Source organism: Hippopotamus amphibius, chromosome 2 (assembly GCF_030028045.1).
Source record: "Hippopotamus amphibius kiboko isolate mHipAmp2 chromosome 2, mHipAmp2.hap2, whole genome shotgun sequence".
Lineage (NCBI taxonomy): Eukaryota > Metazoa > Chordata > Mammalia > Artiodactyla > Hippopotamidae > Hippopotamus > Hippopotamus amphibius.
The window spans coordinates 67,217,075-67,231,567 of record NC_080187.1 but is presented as its reverse complement, the minus strand read 5'-3'; the positions used below and the strand labels follow the sequence as shown (position 1 = coordinate 67,231,567).

General features: G+C 40.1%; 1 non-coding gene and 1 pseudogene across 1 annotated transcript; one reads left to right on the top strand and one right to left on the bottom strand.

Moving 5' to 3' along the window:
- Window positions 1–13,229, bottom strand: part of LOC130844368 (cell division control protein 42 homolog) — an 80,029-nt pseudogene extending 66,800 nt beyond the window's left edge.
- Window positions 13,230–13,712: 483 nt separating this feature from the next.
- On the top strand, window positions 13,713–13,785 carry TRNAE-CUC (transfer RNA glutamic acid (anticodon CUC)). The gene has a single exon. It is a non-coding gene; the product is annotated as a tRNA-Glu (tRNA).
- Window positions 13,786–14,493: the final 708 nt, after the last annotated feature.

Below are 14,493 nucleotides of genomic sequence, written 5' to 3'. Positions count from 1 at the left end.
ATTATTTATCCGTGAATAATATCAACTCCTTTATTATTTATGGATACTTAGGTTGTTTCCACGTCTTAGCTATTGTGAATGACATGGTAAGGAACATGGGGGTATAGATATATTTTCAAGATTCTACTTCTCATTTCCTTTGGATATATATATCCAGAAGTGGGATCGCTGGATCATATGGTGGTTCCATTTTAAAATTTTTGAAAAATCTCCATACTGTTTCCTATAGTGGCTGCACCAATTTACTTTCCCACCAATGGTTCACTAGACTTCCCTTATTTCCACATCCTTGACAACACTTGTTATCTTTTGTCCTTTTGATCATGGCCGTTCTAACAGGTGTGAGGTCCTATCTCACTGTGGTTTTGTTTGCATTTCCCTGATAATTATTAATGTTGAGCACCTTTTCATTCACATGTTGGCCATTTGGATGTCTTCTTTGGAAACATGTGTATTCAGATCCTTTGCCCATTTTTTAATTGGATTGTTAGTCCTTTGCTATTGAGTTGAAAAAATTGTTATGAGAAATTTTGACCTGGAAAAAAAGACTTAACAGTAATATAAACTTCAAGAGGTTAAGGATCGCATCATTTTCCCTCCTGTTGTACTCCCCTGGTGCCAAGTACAGCTTCTGATAGGGCAGTAAGTAAAATTTCTTTTCTGAATAAATTGAATAAATAAGTAATAATTTAAAACATACAAGAATGATATGAAGGGATATAAGATCTATCTGAAGGGTTATTGAGTAAAATAGGAAACCATTTTCCTTTGTGGCACCAGAAGGCAGAAACAGGAACAATAAGTAAAAAAACACAGATTATTAGGCAAATATTTTATAGTACATGTCAATAGTCAGCACTGTCCAAATATGTAATTAACTGCCTGAGGCATTTGGGAGGGGATGGGTGTTCACAGGACAGAAATAATTTTACAATGGGATGGGACATTGGATTAAGGTCTTAAGGTCTTAAGATTCTTTCCAACAGAACATTTCCCCTGTGAGCTGATGGAAACTTGCAGAGAGAGGGATGTACCTAGAAATGTAAAAGAAATGTTTTTGTATTTAAAATTTTTTTTATTTTATATTGGAGTATAATTGATTTACAATGGTCTATTAGTTTCATGTGTAAAGCACAGTAATTCAGTTTCATATATATATATTCTTTTTCAGATTATTTTCCCTTATGGGTTATTACAAAATATTGGTATGGTTTCCTGTGCTATAAGTTTTTTTTTTTCTTTCTTTTTTTTTTTTTAACAAAATAAAACCATGTTGATTTGGAAAGCTTCCAACCAACAGCATTTTATTTGGAGAGTTCCCTTTTCTCATTTTAAAACCAGCTCTGGTGAGCAGAACTGTGTTTAAAACTACAAAGTAAGGAGGGAAATGTTAACTGTTATTCATGGAACTCTCCCTGCAGTTCCCCAAATATCATTCATAACAGCCACTCAAAGCAGATGTCCCCTCATTAGGAGGTTAGTGGCATATATGCTGAAAGCATCAAGTGAAGTCAAGACTTGTCTTAGTTTTCATATCAAACTAGAAAATCAAACAACTCTTGTTACAGCCAACGAATTGGTCTTGATAATTTTGTTATGCTATTTTGATAACAAGGTGACCAGGGCCTCAGAAAGTATTTACAAAGGAAGTTACACACAGAGGTAACACTCTTTTCACAAGACCACAAATATTATGAATATGTGATACATAATTGTGTGCAATTCAAACATCCCATTCTTTAGGTGTCGACAATAAAAGGCCACCACAGTGTATCTAAGGACTGAGGCCACTGCCTCTATTTACCTCCAAGTACAATGGGAGGTTACCTGCACACGGGTGGAAGCAGGCATTTCTTGGTAGCGGCATCTGTCTCCAAGAGGGAGGGCTGAGTTACCTCACAAGAAACCCCCACCTCGCGTTCACCCTCCCAAGCGCAGACCTACTTCACAAAGTTAAAGACTGTTTCATTAACGAATTTTCACCCTAAGGGCTTTTGAAAAGGTTTACTTTGCAAGTAACCAATTCCTTTTTTTCTAACATAATGATGTTAACCCCCAAATTTAAATAGCAAATAGATTGCTCAACATTACATTTTAAGCAAAGCCATACTTGTGAATTTCCCCAGAGGCTCCCTGGGGGATGATTTAGGATCCTATTCCACCATTGGGTAACTCTGAGATGTTTGGCTTTGCCTAGTTACACCAAGCAGGAAAGGATGGAGAAGTGCCACCTCTGACAACTCCTCCACCTGTGCTGTGCAGCCTTTGTTTCCAGGTGTTTCATCACAGCTCTTTCATTTTGCCCAAAAGATATTTTTCTGAGTGGAAACTTCTTTTTCCTGTGCAGTTTTAGAGCAAGAAAATCGTGGGCCCCCAAAAGGTTGAAAAATTGGTGAAGAAAATGGAGCAGAAAGAAGAAAAAGACTTCATGGTGTCTCTCCTTCATCAACCACCACAAGCCATCATCTTTTCTTTCTTCTTGGGGACCAAAACCTTTAGTGCATCTGTGTACAAACTGTATTTATTAACCTTCAGGTTGTTCTTTAGGACCTATATAAAAGTATCATTGCTCAAAAGATATACTTTTCTACCTATGCACATTGTTTGGGCATCTTCGTGCTGGTCTGGAACACATTCTAATTTTTGCTATTAAAGTTAATGGAAATTCTTCTTCCCTTAATGGCTTTTCACTTTATAGCAAGATGTGCAGAAATGAATGAGACTCACTAAGTGAGGGGTAGGTATAGCCTGGTCTTAATCCGATCTGCACAAATGCATTCTTACACCTCCTCAGTGGAATCTTTTCTCTCTAATCCCTAATGTGGTATCTTTACTGGGCCCTGACAATGGCTCTGTTTGCCCTGCCTCTTTTTTTCTTGGCAAGTTATTCCTGTTCCCTGGTAAATCACCCTATCCAGATCATGCACATGCTCCAATAGCCTACTTGAACGCCTCTGCTGGCCGTGCTTTCTCCGGCACCCTGACTGTCTGATTGGCTGCACCATTCCTTCTCCCATGCAGCCACATCCTGCTGAAGATTACAGACAGTAAACTGGTGGACAGGCCCAGGTCCTTCCCCCCCGTAGACAGCAAATTCTACTGTTTTCTCTCCCCACCACCATCACCCACCCTCGCAGCACTTAGCAGGGACCTGGACAAGATGTAGATGCTCAATAAATATTTATTGAATTGGAATTCTGTGGGATAAAGTGTTGTTTTCTAGTCCAGCCTACAGTGGAGGCCAAATCGCTGCAGGCCGAAATTATTTTTAAAGAAGTGCCCTGTTGTATTTCTTCCTTCAGAATGGTCTGAAACATGCAGAGATATTTTACCCTGTAGACACTGATGGGGATAATAATACCATGCTTAAGTAATTGGCTTTGTACTCAGAGCCCTGACTGTGACACCTGGCTCTCCTGCTTACTGGCTATGGGACATTGAGCTGGTTTCTTAATCTGTCTAAGCCTCAGATTCTTAATTAGCAAAGAACAAAATGACACCTCCTTTTCTAGTTATTGTAAGGCTCAAATGAATATTTTTCCTTCTTCTGTCTCTTTTGATTTTAGACATTATTTATTTATTTATTGACTTATAGTTGATTTACAATGTTGTGTTAGTTTCTGGTGTACAGCAAAGTGATTCAGTTATATATATATATGTATTAATATACATATGTGTGTGTATTTACATATACATATTCTTTTTCAGATTCTTTTCCATTATAATTTATTACAGTATATTGAGTATACTTCCCTGTGCTATACAGTAGGATCTTGTTGTTTATTTTATATATAGTGGTGTGTATCTGCTAATCCCAAACTCCTTATTTATCCCTCCCCACCTTCCACTTTGGTAACCATAAGTTTGTTTTCTATGTCTGTGAGTTTGTTTCTGTTTTGTAAATAAATACATTTGTATCATTTTTTTAGATTCTACATGTAAGTGCTATCATATGATGTTTGTCTTTCTCTGACTTATTTCACTTAGTATGATAATCTCCAGGTCCGTCCAGGTTGCTGCAAATGGCATTATTTCATTCTTTTTTATGGCTGAGTAATATTGCATAGTGTATGTGTACCACATCTTTTTTATCTATTCCTTTTTTATCCATGTCCTCATTGGACATTTGAGTTTCTTCCATGTCTTGGCTATTGTGAATAGTGTTGTTATGAACATAGGGGTGCATGAATCTTTTCAAAGTAGAGTTTTCTCCAGATATATGCCCAGGAGTGGGATTTCAGAATCATATGGTAACCCTATTTTAAGTTTTTTAAGGAACCTCCATACTGTTCTCCACAGTGGCTTCACCAACTTACTTTCCCACCAACAGTGTAGAAGGGTTCCCTTTTCTCCACACCCTCTCTAGCATTTGTTATTTGTACACTTTTTGATGGTGCCCATTCTAACCGGTGTGAGGTGATACCTCACTGTAGTTTTGGTTTGCATTTCTCTAATAATTAGTGATGTTGAGCATCTTTTCATGTGCCTATTGGCCATTTGTAGACATACTTCTTTTAAAGTCATTTTTGGGTTGCTCCATTATTTTCATTTCCTTGGGAGTAAACTCCTCACCCAATTGCTGAACTTACGCCCTTTTTCAGCATCACTTACTCCCTTCTTCAGCATCAGCTTTCATTACATGCTTTAGACTTGGAGTCTGAGAGCTCCTCATGAGTAGGAGTTCAAGGGTATATGTGTTCCCTTTTCTTAGTTAAGCCTTCCCTTACTAGCAACTGTGCTGTTTCCTCCACAATTACCCCTGTGCTTCCAGGGAGATCCAGATCTTAAAGGAGAATCTTAGGGCTCCCTCATGAAGGTGATATTAAGATACCACAGAGGCATCAACTGAGGCACCCAGTGGATTAGACCCCTTCCTAGAGTGAGGCTGCATCTGCTTCCTCCTGTCACTCAGGCACATAACTTTATAACACTGCCCCTTCAGATAGAACCAGCTCTTCCCTCAGCCTCTGTTTTTGCCAGGATTTGGTGGAACTCCCCAGTTTTAGGCAATATGCCTGATGCACCTTTCAGGAGGCTTTTGGTCCCAATTACCCCACAGACATTGAACTGTTCTCTCAGACCCAGAGAACAGCCAGCCTGTAGTTTTAGCCCTGCTCACTGCTCCATCCTGTGTTCGGGTCTAGAGAGATCTTTATCTTGCTTGAGGAGGGGAGAGGCATGCCTTTGTTATTTACGTATATAATATTTTGATATTTTTGTATATTACTGATGTGTCTGGGGGTACATATAGAAAGAGATGGGGGTGGAGGTGTTGTGGGAGGTTGAAATCACAATGCTGTCCTAACTTGCAAGGAGCACTGTAGAAGGCATCCTGAAGGAGGCCCATCTGAACTGGGTTCAAGAGATGAAGCAGGATGGGGAACCAACCCTGAGAAGGGACATGAGCTCCAATCTAAGGAAGAAACATGTAAGCTGTGTGTCAGAGAGCAGAGATTGATTTTAGTTAATAACCACAGCTCCCAAACAGAAAACTGTATTAGGGTGAACCATATGAAATTGCTTTTTAATTACAAAAACAGTGATTTCCTATGGTTCAACCTAATGTGTGTGTGTGTGTGTAATGGGATGTCATGGGAGTTTAGGCTGAAAAAAAGGCAAGAGCAAAATGCAAAGCCTACAGAAATTAAATGACCTACCAAGACCGTTGAATTCTGTCTTCCTTGAGGCACCTAATTTTGAGCAAAACCACAGCAAAGCCATAGTAGGGGATAGACAGCTGTACAGGGAGGAAGGAGGAGGAAGAAGCAGTGGAGGAGGAGGAGGAGGAGCAGGAGCAGGAGGAGGAGGAAGAGGAGGATGTGGAGCAGAACAAGATGGAAGGAATATAGAGAGGAGCAGGCAGAGGAGAAGACGGCAACCAGGAGGAGGAAGAGTGCTGTTTTCTCAGGAAATTTACCCTTCAGTTCTGAATGACCAACACCCATGAATAGCATACATACAGGTTTGATTCTTAAGATCTTTTAAAAAGTAACATATGATAATGCGCGAAAATGGGATAAACCATGAGTGGGGGCATGAAAAGGAAAAGAAGGACCCCTGGACTTGACTGGAGATCATCTTGTCCAACCTCCTCATTTCATAGGTGGGGAAACTCAGATGCAGAGAGACTCAGTGACTTGCCTGAAGTCATATAAATTCAGACCCAAGACTTGCACCCTAGATTCTTAACATTTGTGCAGTTTTCTTCTCATTTCCTCATCAGGGAGAAGTTAGTTAATTGAGAAATACTCACTAGAGCAGACATGTTTTGAGCCAAATGGAAGGAAGCAGCATTTATAATTTTGGTTCTTGCAAATGTAAATTTTGTAGAATACTATGTTGGTGTGTCTGATGATTTGTAAAACGTAATGGAAATGTCTTTTGAGCAAATAAAATGCATTCTATATAAATACTCTATATTTTGGAAAATGACATAATTGACAGAAGGAAGGAGAATGCTTTATGGGATAAAAACGAGGTGGCAAGAAGTCATCACTGGTCATGAGGAGTTGTGGTTGTGAGTGATGACAGGCCAATAGGCAGTCAGCTCCTGACTCCTTAGACCACTGGACTCTGTCATTTCTAACTTGCCTGTTGACTTCTGGGACCGATCTCCCAAAGAAGGAGATTAATGTCTAAACTGGATCATGTTTTTCCCTCAAACACAACCTTAATGCATAGATATGGCATCTCTTTTCTTTCTGGTCAAAAGCTGACCTTCTCTACAAAGCCTCTGTGCAATTAGTATTGACTTTTCACATTTATTTAAACTTTGGTTTGGTTTCTAAAGCAAAATTCAACACTCCATACCTGTTTTAGGAGACACTAATAAAGGAATTTATTGCCCTATCCTAGCCATGCTGTATTTCTACAAATAGTATTATAGATAGGGTAATCTTTTCACTGGAAAGACTGTGATTTTTATCATTTTTAAAGTTCTATTTTTTTAAAGAGAGAAGTTTAGGTATTTTAAGCTAGTAATTCCCTTTCTAGGAAGCAATCCTAAGGATACAATCAGAAACTCAGATTACTATACAGATATGCTTATTACATAATCATCTGTTATCAAAAAAAATTAAAATCAATCTGAATATCAAATAATAGTAGGATAATTAGATTATCATGTATACATACACTGGAATATTAGGTGCTATTGAATTCATGTTTCAAAGGATATGGGACAACAGCTCATATAGAATGTAAGCTTCCTGAGAATAGAGACCAGGTCTGAGTTTCTTCAACATTGTATTCTCACTTCTTAGCACAGTGCCTTTATGAATATTTGTTGGACAAATGAATTAGTGGATGAAAGTATTAAGTTAAAAAAAAGAAGAATTTGAAGCTATGTATATATTGTAAATTACACTATTTCTTCTCAAGTAAAAAACTCCAAAGAGTACTGTCACTACTATTACAAACAAAACAATATTACCAAAAGCATTACCTTCTTGTGGCTTGATACTGTGTAAACATGATTAAAATGTGTTTCCTTTTGAAAGCAGAAATGTATTCTTGGGTGCTCATGTAGCGTTTTGATGCAGATGGTAAACAAGTTGAGAGAAAAACAAAAGATAAACAGTCCTTTTATTTTAATAAATTTTCTCCCCTAATTCTATTGTATTGAACCTTATTTTTCAAAATTTGTTCTTTGTTGCCATAGCGATCAGCTCCCAGTGTGAAAATTATATCACACTGGCTTTCTTTCAAGTTTCAATAACATGCCGTCACCACCCACTTCTCTTTCAAAATGTTCAAATCCTCTAATCACTCAGTATCTTAATAGCCTAACTTTTGGGGAGCTGAAGTGGAAGTTAGGGGCTAGGAAAGAGTTAATGTACAAAGAGTGGGAGTGAAATGAAAAGAAAAAAGTCAAATCTGGAAATAAATTTTACTTCTCCATCTAGCAATCTACTTTTCTCAGCATACCTCAAATTTTCCTTTAATACATTATATATAATGAATCAATTGAGCCTTAACTTAAAACAAGAGTAATTTGAGAATAAAGGTATAAGGTCTGTATTAGCACTTGTGGATTATCCTTAATATAGAGAGAGTCTTTACAAAGAAATAAGAAAATACTTTCCTATAAAAGAATGAAGGCAAGTTATAGATAGTTTATAAAAGAAAATAATAAAATGATCAATAAACATATAACAGGATGTTCAACTTTACTAGTAGTCAAAGAAATAAAAACAAAATACCATCTTTTGTCTGGTGTTTGGTAAAAATTTAAAAGGACAGTAATGCCAGTATAGCTACAGTTTAGAGAAACAGGCATTCTTTTTTTATATTTATTTATTTATTGGCTGCATTGAGTCTTCGTTGCTTCGCGAAGGCTTTCTCTAGTTACAGTAACTTCATTGCAGTGCGTGGACTTAGTGTGGCAGCTTCTCTTGTTGCTGAGCATGGGCTCTAGGCACGTGGGCTTCAGTAGCTGTGGCTTGCAGGCTCTAGAGCGCAGGCTCAGTAGTTGTGGCGCACAGGCTTAGTTGCTCCGCAGCTTGTGGGATCTTCCCAGACCAGGGCTCGAACCCGTGTCCCCTGCACTGGCAGGCGAATTCTCAACCGCTGCACCACCAGGGAAATCCCTGAAACAGGCATTCTTATACACTGCGGTAAGAATGTAAATTGATACAGCCTCATTGAGTATCTTTTGAATTAGGATTTCCACTTCCAGGAATTTATCTAAAGGAGAAAAAATAGGAAAATAGGGATACGTATTCACAAAGACGGATATACAATGATATTCATCTTCTCTTTGTTTTCATGCAATAAGTGGGATCCACCTCAATGTCCAACAGCAAGGAATATTGTATAGATTACGATTTTGCCATGTAATGGAGTGTTCTGAAGCCATTGAAAATGATAATGCAGATCTATATTTCTTTTTTCTTTTCTTTTTAAAATATTTATTTATTTATTGGCTGTGCGTGAGCTTTCTCTAGTTGCGGCAAGTGGGGGCTACTCTTCATTGCGGTGCACAGGCTTCTCATTACAGTGCCTTCTCTTGTTGCGGAGCTCGGGCTCTAGGTGTCGCACAGGCTTCAGTAGTTGTGGCATGAGGGCTCAGTAGTCGTGGCACATGGGCTTAGTTGCTCTGCCTCATGTGGGATCTTCCCGGACCAGAGATCAAACCTGTGTCCCCTGAATTGGCAGGCAGATTCTTAACCACTGCACCACCAGGGAAGTCCCTGCAGATCTGTATTTCTTGAGTGAAAATTTGTCACATTAACATGGAGATATGTCCATATAACATGAGGTGGGGGAAAAACACATGGGGATTTGGAAGACTTCTAAAAATACCCTAGGAAAAATACATGTGTATGAGGCTCCACAGAAGCGGGTCTAGACATGGCTACCCCGAAATACAGACTGTGGTTATTGCTGAAAGATATGCTTACAAGTGATTTTTATTTTATTAACTTCTGTGTTGTATAAATATTTATAACTGGCAAGTTAAAATCAGGAAAAACAATTGAGATGGTCCCATTTCTGTAACACACCAAGTAAGTTTCTCACAGAATTTAAAACTTAAGTTCCCTGACACATAAAACTCTTGGGACAGAAGTGGACCTTGGAAAACAGAAATAAAGGTGTGATGATTGAGTTGAGGAGGCTGATGGAAACATCTAGCACAAATCTGTTATCCAACAAGTAGTTATTGAATATAAGCCAGGATTTAGGTCCTCATTTTACAAGACAGGAAGCCCAGGCTCAGAAGATGCTTGCTTTGGGTCACACAGTGGGCAAGGGAGGAACCCAGGTTTCCTGACTCTGAGTCTCCTGGTTTTCTCACATGAACAGGCCACCCTCATTGAACAAAGCAAACTTTCCCTTCAGCGATTTCAGATGACTGCCTATTTTGTACAGCCAAAGGTGTTTTTTTAATGGATGACACATCTGGGGCAAAGGAAGAAACATGGTATGACTCAAAAAGTGAGCTGACTTCACATAGAAATTACAGGCTGTGCTGCTGTCTGGGAGGAATTTGGAACTAATTACAAGGCATTCCCAAAACAACACCTCTTTGGGCATCACGTGCATTTCTGCAGACAACTGCTGGCCGAGGTCATTTCCTCTGTGAAAATCCAAACATTGTTTGTTTACTGTTATGCTCCAGTGCAAGATCTCTAGGAATCTTTCTAGTAACCAAAGACTGGATGTGTAGCCTCTCATCCTGGACCTTCCCATGTAGGGACCTATTTGGCTAAGGAAGCATTTCTGTTGCTAATATAAACCATCACTTCTGAATAAAAGTGATTGCATTCTGTTTGCCTTTAATACAGGAGATGGGTATAAATGGAGTCATATTAATGAGAAAAGCCCATATTTATCTGATCCTTGACTGAACACAGGTTTTTTCTGAATGTCCCCGACTTGTGTCTCATTTGGGCTCCCAAATTGGACCCTTAGCTACATCCCCAAAAACGGGCACCCCCCACATTCTTCCTCTCTCCTGGTCTCTTCTTTGATGCTCTCTGCCTTCAGATATTGATACATTGGCCCCTGTTGCCAGTGCCCATCACAGGAAGCTCCAAGTCCACGTTCTGGCTCTCTCTGGATGCTTCTGAATGTACCAGACCTCAATGATAGCCTAGTGACATATTCTCTGAAGACTGGGGAGAAAGCATTACTGACACTGGGCCATATTTTGCCACCAGGAGTTTGAAGGAGCTGAGTCTGTCACCAATGACTCCCCAAAGCCAGCAAAGTAGGGGCAGGACAGGCACCAGAATACCGTCCCCATGCCCCTACCTCTCCCCAGACACACCAAAACCCTCCTCACCCCTCCTGCAACAAAAAAACAGGCTGGTTGCAGACCAGCTCAGGCAAATCGCCTCCTAATGACCTGCCTCCAGCCCTTCAGACAAGTCTGAATCTTGTTACAGGCTCAAGTAGGGATCTTGGCTATGTGCATTTTCCTTGTCATTTTATGTTCCAAAGCTAAATTCTATTTTGAGGGAATGAAACCAGGTTACACTGTGCTAAAAGAAAGTTAGCATCTGACTACTGTAAAGTGGTCTGTCGATTCAGGTTGAGTTCACTGGGAAGGAAATGCAAAGCAAAACAGATGAACATGGATGTGAAAACCAAGGAAGACACAAGAATCGAACAATGAAAATGGTGCCCTTTCTTTTTGGCTTCAATTTGCCATTTCTGTCAGAACAGATCAAACCAGTGTGTAGACAACTTTTTAAAAGTTAGTAACAGTTTAAGCTTAATTTTATTTCAATTTGCAAAGTGAACTTAAAACATCACTTTAATGTGACTTCCATGAATAAACTGAAACACTAAACACACTACGCGGCAGCTGAAAGAGACCAGACTCTATTTCAATAATATACTGTTGGGCCTGAGTGAACGCGCTAAAATCAATCTCAAACACCAAGGATTATCTGCGCAAACACACAAAATTTAGCACCGCTGAATTTGACCACTCAGACATAAGTGCAACTGTTCTCAGAGAAGATCAATTTTTATAGCCCTAAATTCATTCAATATTTAATTTAAATGCAAGCTGGTTTATGCCTGAAGCCAAGGCCTGACATTTCAGGGGTTTTTTTCATCCCTGACAGCCCAACCCAGCTTAAAGTTTCATACAAACTCCCAGGTGCCAAGGAGGCTTCAGGACCACAACCTCAAGGCCCACCAACTAGAGGTCCAGGAATCGTGTAGGAAGGTACACCCACATATGCGACCCACTCCTGAAAAGCCTAATGCCAGCTTCCTAACTGGTTTCTCTGCCTACCTCTTACCCCCTCCAGTGGTCTCTCTGGGGCTGCCAGAGCCATCCTTCCAGGGCCATCCATCCTTCCAGGGGCAAAGATGGGAAACATTCAACCCACTCTCAAATTCAAGGCCAAGTTAAATATTTAGGAAAGCCAAAGAGCAGAGCAGACATAATAGGTTGAAAATTAGACGCTGAACCCAAACAAAAACTCCAAATAAATCTAGATCCAACTCTTATATAGTTTCTTTCATTGGGTTTCATTTTATTAGCTTGCATTTCAAACACCCAGCACAGAAAAATCAGAAAAAACATCTTTATAGCCATACTTGCATCTCCTGGAACGGCGTTTTTGTACATGTCCTTTGAGATCCTTCCTTGTGGGCACACACACGTATAGATAATGTTTTTACAAAACTGGACCCCTGAAGTACGTGCTGTTTGTTACATGGCATACTTTAGGTCAGCGGTTCTCAAACTTGGCTGCTCATTGTAATCACCTGAGGAGACTTTGAATCCCTTGATGGATAGGCCTCAATCCTGACCTCTGAATTAGAATCTCTGGAATGAGACCCAGGCATCAGTATTTTTTAAAACTTACTAGGTGTGACCAAGGTACAAACGAGTTTGAGAAAAACAGCCTCAGGCAGAGTAGCTGACTATGCCTCCCCCAAATATGCATATGCGTCTTTGGCATAAGGATTATTTTGAGAAACTGCAGACACGGGAGAAGTTCTGAAAACAGAGTAGAAGTTACCCTTTGCTAAGGGCCGTTTACATTTATAAGGGAAATCTCCATCTGTAGGGATGTCTCCCTCTCTGAACCAGGAGGAGCAGGATGACTGCAAGTCCCAAGAAACCTATCAGTGGAGAAGGCACCACTTAAATCTGCAGAACAACCTTACCCTCCTTTACTGGGCTTTTCCTGGTACCCTCCCATAACTGGCTCCCCCCCCACCCCCACCCCACACCCCAACATCTTTCTTTTGTCTTTAACTGAAGATAAATTTACGGTGGTAGCTTGGGCCATTTCAGGGAGTTCTACTCAGTTTTCCTGGGTATCTCCTATGTATATGTAAGGTATACATGCTAATAAACTTTCATTTGTTTTCTTTCGTTAACCTGTTTTTTTACAGAGGGCACTCAGCCAAGAACCTGGAAGGGTGGAGGGGAAATTATTTTTCCTCCCCTACACTTACATAAAGAACTGAGAGTGAGGAGATTGGGTTTGGGGTGAGGTAGGGCAGTGGTTGTCAAACTTTGCTGTGTATCCCACCCCCTGGGGAACTTGCCGAAGATACTTAGTTCCAGGCTGTCTCCTATCGCCATGAGCCCTGACCTCTGCATCCTGTATTAGCTCTCTGGGCAATTCAAGTACACACCAAGTTGGGGGACCACCAGCTCAGGTGACCAACCTCCTATTGTGTGACTGCCTCTTAGGTGACCCTCTCCTTGCTCATGTTCACTCACCATAAACCTCAGGAGTCAGGGTGTTCTCCATGGCGGAAGCTTCTAGCCATGTGTGGCTACTGAGAACTTGAACTGCGGCAGGTTCACATTGAGAGGTGCTGCTGATATAAAACAAACACTGGAACCGGTTTGCAAGGCAGAATTAGAGACACAGATGTAGAGAACAAACATACGGACACCAAGTGGGAAAGGGGGAGGGGGGAGGGGATGAATTGGGAGATTGGGATTGCCATATGTACATTACTAATAGGAAGAATAATATCAGATTGTACACTTTAAATAGATGCAGTTTACTGTATGTCAATTGTATCTCAATAAAATTTCTTAAAGAAAAAATAAATAAATAAATCTATTCTCGGTGAAATGCAAAGAACTTGGCAGTTCATTTGTACCACTGATGGTCTTTGCTGTCACCCCAGAGGAAATAAATATATTTTGAGGGTTTTAGATTTTAAAAAAATAATAATAATAAAATGAAACAAACACTGGATTTCAAAGACTAAGAACAGGGACTTCCCTGGTGGCCCAGTGGTTAAGACACTGCGCTCTCAACGCAGGGGGCCTAGGTTCAATCCCTGGTCAGGGAACTAGATCACGCAAGCTGCAACTAAGATCCTACACAGGGCACTGAAGATCCCATGTGCTGCTGCTAAGACCTGGTGCATTCAAATTAATTAATTAATAAAGAAAAAAACAAAGATTGAGAACACATTGGAATGACATTACTTTGACTCTATTGGCTTTCTCTCTTTTCCCTCTTTTTTTTCAATGTAGCTACTAGGAAATTTGTTGTTGTTTTGTTTTTTGAAATGCCCATACCTAGTATTTTCTAAACTGGCTTTGGAATAGTCACCACTTCATCACATTCTGTTTCCTTTTATTATCTTTTCATGAAAAGGAAAGTCTTCCACTGATTGGTAACATCACATTATGAATATAACCTCCATACTCCAGAGCTATAATTTGAGTTTCTGACTACCACTGGGAAAAAGACGCTCTTCTCCATCATATAAAGAAGATGACAGTTGAATAGCAGGAATGGCAGTGCTATTTTTTTTTCTTATTAGTAATGTATATATGCCAATCCCAATCTCCCAATTCATCCCACCCCCACCCCTCCCCTCCCCTCCCCCTTGCCCCACCCCTCCCCTCCCCCTTGCCCCACTTGATGTCCATATGTTTGTTCTCTAATGCAGCTACTAGGAAATTTAAATTACACATGTGGTGTGTAACTATGGGACAGGCTGCTCTAGGGGACAAGATTTATGCCTGTTCACTACTGTCTTTCCCAGTTC